Genomic DNA, 6,000 nt, shown 5'->3' with positions numbered 1-6,000 from the left:
CTATTGCATTGTGCAATAACTATCTTAATTCCTAGGATAAGGGTATAGTTCTTCCCTATTCCATCCATCTCGGGGGTTCCCGAGATATGAGCAAGACATCATGGACGGCTGGGCATGTAATCGAAAGAAAGAATTGCGCATTTGACCCCTTGGGAGTCTATTATAAAAAGTCAGGGAAATGCCAATGCTATGAAAAAATAATCTCACACTTGGGTTGCATTTGGGATAGTTTATATTGGACAGTTTATTTTACTATTTAGCTTATTTTTGCTACTATTTATAAGTCTCATTGCACTTTTTGGTATTATTCATAGGTCTCACTGTACTATTTCAATTACCTTTTAACTTTGTTTACAGTACTTTTAGTAAAAAGTTTTCAGTTTCAACTAAATAAATTGTTCATAAGCGGACCTTGCTCTGTCAAATTCATTTGAGATGAGAAGATGAGTACTCTTGCCAACTTTAGTTGACTATGGATTAGGGGCGATGGGGGGAAGGTGCCCCCCTGAACTTTCAAATTTTTTTGCTACTAATATGGTACGTATAAGGAAATAGGAATCATAGGGGGAATGGGGCTGACCTAATAATGATTAAAAAAGAAAAGAAAAGAGGATCGTACTGCCAAACTTAAAAGGAATTACACAACCTAATACTAATACTAATAGGACTCTATAAAAAAAATATATATATATATATAATATAAAGGAGTAAAGGATGCCTCACATTAAAAAAAAAAAAATCTTTTGATACCAGTCACTACCTTAGAGTTTTTGAAAGCATTTAGCACTTAAAGGAATTGGACAGCTTGCTGAAAGATTGTAGAAATGAAAAATGATGTTTCATATCCATTGGTTTACTCATGACCTTGGCATTGATTTTACCAGTTGCAACAACTATTATTGAAAGAGATTTTTCAGTAATGAACATAATTAAAAATCAACTACGCAATCGAATTGGAGATCAATGGATGAATGATTGTTTAGAAAAATATATTTAAGACTATTAAGTGTGAAAAAATCATGCAACGGTTTCAAAATATGAAAATCTTCGAGGGCAATTAAGTAAATTAAGTTAGGTGTGAAAAGCCAAATTAAAGTTTACATTTTATGTTAAATTCTGTGGGGGTTTTTTTCCCGCGCACACTCAACTCATTGTTCGCTTTGGGGAGTCAAGCCCGCACGGATTTGTGTGTGAGTGGTACACCATGCCTCGCTCCAAGGGCTTATAAGGCATGCGTGGGGCGCTTCTCTAACCGATGTGGGACTCCAAGGATGCGGTGTAAAAGGCTACAAGGCAAGCCCTTGGCCCGAAGATCCGTCCATCCAAGGTTCCCACACTCGGGGTCGAGAACAAATCCGTGCGGGCTTGGCTCCCCAAAGCAGACAATGAGCTGAGTGTGCGCGGGAAAAAAACCCCCACAAATTCTATATGACAATTACATTAGCATATGGTTGCTTATTTATTTTGTTATTAATATTGATTAATTTTTTTAGATTAGTTTTTTACTTTTAATCTTGCCTCCCTTGACCTAAATTTCTGGCTCCGCCACTGCTATGGATATGGTTAGTCATGCATTTTCTTCTTCTTTCTTTTTAGGCTTCTCACTAACAATAAGGTGTTTTAGGAGGAACCACGAACACCTTTGTGACTTCCTCTTTGTGAAAACAAAACAGGGTTCAAAAGGGGACAACAAAGTTCTTGAATTATATATAAAAAAATTGGTTGATGTATGCAAGAGTAAGCAATCTTGCAATTTTTCTCAAATCTGACACCATGAGTTTTGGAAGCAAGACAGCTAAATTCTGGTTGTAGGTGAAGGGCTTGGAAGCTTGGCACATTGAATTATACTTTTTCTACAATTCTACCCACCTTGGTCTCCCAAATCCAACTTGTATTATGATAATCTTGTTTTGTTCATGTTATTCTTTCAACATCTAATCTTGTTCATTCAATATTGTTTGTTTATTTATTTATTCTTGTGTTTTAATCAATGAAAGAGAGTACGTTACCATACCTGCTATTTATTTATTTTTTATTTTTGAGAAAAACCTGCTATTTAATTTTAATGTTTTTTATTTACAACACGTATCATGTTCTATAATCCATTATATAACAAGAGGGGTAGGAAGGGGACAAGATGGGAAAAGAATTGCATAAGAAAGACAGTTTAGCCTGTTTGGAATGTGTGTTTAAACAACAGTTTTCAATTTTTTGGGAAATACGTGTGAGTGAAAAAGTATGTGAAAATACGTGTAATGTTGTTTAAAAACTGAAAACATGTGTTTAAACTTGTGTATCAAATGGGGCCTGACTTTCAAGCAACAGATTAATAATCCCGAACACACATACACACAAAAAGGAGAATAAATAAATGCAACAATTGGGTGCACCAAACATGACCTAAAACATTGGACAAAACTTAGGTACAGTAGCTTAGGTGCTGTTTTTATAGGTTTCCCTCTTAAAATTTTGCCACATAGATACTTATCTAAAAAATACTCTTCTATCTCATGAGCAAAAATCCACATGGCAGAACCTTAAAAGGGAACTTAGGAATAGTATCTAAGTACTGTACCTAAGTCTTGCCCTAAATCATTATAGTAAAGTGTTTTGTTCTTGTAGACCTTTTCTCCTTCATGAGTTTAATCTTTCTTACTATTTTCCCTTCTTATAATTAGCGATGTAAATGAACCAAGATGTGTACTATAAATAATTCAAAATTGGCCTAAAGAAAAAATTTGTCTATGTTCATTTATTTAGCAACAAACCAAACTCAAGATCCCTAGGTCAAATTCAAGTATTAAATGATAAAAGCGTAAACAAGTTAAATGAATATCGTGTTTATTAATCCTTCGGCATGTGTTTGACACCATTGTGTATGCTTGAAACTTTGAGATAGTGTATAATTTCCAAAATTTGGGTCTCATTCAAAATATTTCCATTACATGAACAATAACTCAATAAGTATAGAATACAGAAATCTTCCCAAAAATTTTATAATTTTTGTAATGGTTGGTTGATTAATGCATAATAAAAATAATGCTATCAATAAGCCCATATGAACAAGATGTTATAATCACAACTTTTCATCTTAATAAATTGTGAAAAATATTTATAAAAATAGTTGTGTTCCCATTTCTAACATTTGGCCAGTTGAAGCAAACCATGATAATCTGCCATGTGATACGGATTTTAGGTGCAGCCGTATTATCTATGAAGTACAAAGTACAAATCATCATCATCATCCATCCCCATGAAAAAGGTTTAGAGTGTAGAGATTGGTCACATGAAGGGTGTGAAAGTGTGTGTAGTAGCCGACTAGTGGTTTTTTTTTTTTTTTTTTTTTTTTGCTGAATAGCCGACTAGTGGTTAGGGCCGTCCAAATTAAACTTTCAATGTAGGCCCATATGCATGGGACAGAGTTTCAATGCCCTGTATTTTTGGGCAAAGTTTGGTTGGAGGCGTAAACATAGATATATTTTTTTAATGTCCAAACTCCAAAGTGATAAATAAATAAATAAATAAAATAAATAAAAATAAAGCATTAAGAATGGGAGCGAAATGGATGGTGGGCTTGTTTGGATGAGAAAGAATCACAAGAATTGCAATAAAACATGATGCAAAGATTTTTTGGGTTCCAATTAGCTTAATTAGTAAAATTTCTAATGACTGAATAAGATATCTAGAGTTCAATCTCCACCTACACCAAAAATTTGGATGGTAGGCTTGTTTGGATGACAAAGAATCACAAGAATTTCACTAAAACATGATGCAAAGAGTTTGTGGGTTCCAATTAGCTTAATTAATAAAATCTCTAATGACTGAATAAGATATCTAGAGTTCAATCTCCGTCTACACCAAAAATTGATTAATGCCTTAGTCTAATAATAATGAGTTATAATCAGAATCAGATGCTATAGGCTGAAACTCTCTTAAAAAAAAAAAAAAGACTTTCTAAAGATTCCATGCACTTTCTTTTTCCCTATTTTCTTTTAGTTACTCGTTTTGTTTTGTTTTGTTTTTTTTTTTTGTTACAATAAGTTTTTTTATTTTTATTTTTATTGTTACAATAAGTTGGAGAGGGTGATTTTAACATTTTTAACCTCAGTTTTCTTTTTTAGTTTGTATTTTACTGTTTTAGATTTGTCTTTAGGATCATCAAGATCAAGGTGATATATGTTGCTCTTGTCGAGAAGATATCTCCTCAAACCGTTTCATGGAATGAACTTAATTATAAAATAAATATTGATTCTTGTCATTTTAATTCATTTGGTGTTCTATCGTTTCGTGTACATATAAAAATTATTTAAATACTCCCAAAAGATAAACTTTATTCGCTTGTGTGATAGAAAAATCCAAGCTTTTCACCTACGTGACAGGAGTAACTAATATTTAAAAAGCAAACATTTTAAAGAACAATAGGGTGGAGAGAGATTTTGAAGTTGAGATCCACTCATAATGAATTCATAAATAATTAAAATATAAATACATTGATTAAATTTTGTAAAAACTAACAAATTGAGTAAAAGAATATCTAAATAATTATACATTTTTTAAATAAATTTTCTCATTTGGACAAAAATAGACTATTGGCCTTTAAAATTTACCTATTGAGTGCTTTCAATTCCTAAAATTTCAAATGAACGCTCAAATTATTAATGCACATTGCTATCTAAGCTTTAAAATTTAGTACAATCAAACTTATTTTGTCATTTTTATTTTATCATAGTATTTTTTGTATCAATTATTGAATTATAGAAAAAAAAAAAAAGATTTTATTTCTAAATCTTGAATAATGACAATCACATTTTCTTTTTATTTTTTTCATAAAAAACAAGATCATTGTGGAGTTTACTTGTAAAAAAGATGGTGTAAAAAAAATCTAATGTCTTTGTAATCATGTCAAATTGTCAATCAATTAGACAATTAGTACAAAATTGATCCATTATTTGATTATCCTGTTACTCCACGGATTAGCAATTAGCACTATTTCACTATAAATCATAGGGACTAACTAATCTTGTACTATAAATCTCCTAAACAAGTTTACATCTTAACGGTCAAATCAATGTCCCATCAAGGTGTAATAATACATTGTAGTTTTAAATTTTGCTAATTCATTAACTCAAACAAGGTCAATTGTAATCATAATAATAGCCAATAGTAGTGGTACACAAATCTTTAAAACTCAACGTCATTTTTAAAGAAGACAATACCTGATTGGGGGTCGAGACGAAAGTTCTCCCACAAAAAGGTGCCTTTTGGGGTTTAAGGGGAAACTCCCACCTTCCCCCTTTGTAGGTTCATGTGTGACTCGAAGGAGTGCACTACCACAACATGAGGTAGCAGTTTTTGAGACTTGCTCTACTTCGCATGTGTAGTAGTGATACACTCATCCTTAGGCCAAAGGCTTATAAAGCATGAGTAGGAGGTGTCTCTCCCCGATGTGGGATTGAACAAATCCTTAAGGACTAAGGTTCAACGCCATTCCCAAAGAGGACAATACCTGATTAGGGGCCGAGATGAAAGTCCTCCCATAACCCTAATTCTAATTAAAAAAATTTATTGCCACAAAGCAAGTAAAAATCCATCTATTTTAATATAATCATTGTCATGTGAACTACTTTATATGCATCACCCAACAAAGTTTTTACATGATTTTTTATTAACTCTCTCTCTCTCTCTCTCTTCATTTTAACATAAATAATGGGGATTCCACGAAATTAATTCATACATATATTACATTTAAATATATTTTGTATATATATATATATATGTATGTATAGTGTTGAATAATGACATTCATATTTTCTTTTTATTTTTTTTCATAAAAAAAAAATCATTGTGGAGTTTACTTGTAAAAAAGATGGTGTATAAAAAATCTAATGTCATCATCTTTGTAAGCATGTCAAATCGTCAATCAATTAGACAATTAGTACAAAATTGATCCACTATTTGATTATCCTGTTACTCCACGAATTAGCAGGTAGCACTAATTCA

The sequence above is a fragment of the Quercus robur genome, chromosome 9, assembly GCF_932294415.1.
Source record: "Quercus robur chromosome 9, dhQueRobu3.1, whole genome shotgun sequence".
NCBI lineage: Eukaryota > Viridiplantae > Streptophyta > Magnoliopsida > Fagales > Fagaceae > Quercus > Quercus robur.
This window is presented reverse-complemented; position numbering follows the sequence as displayed.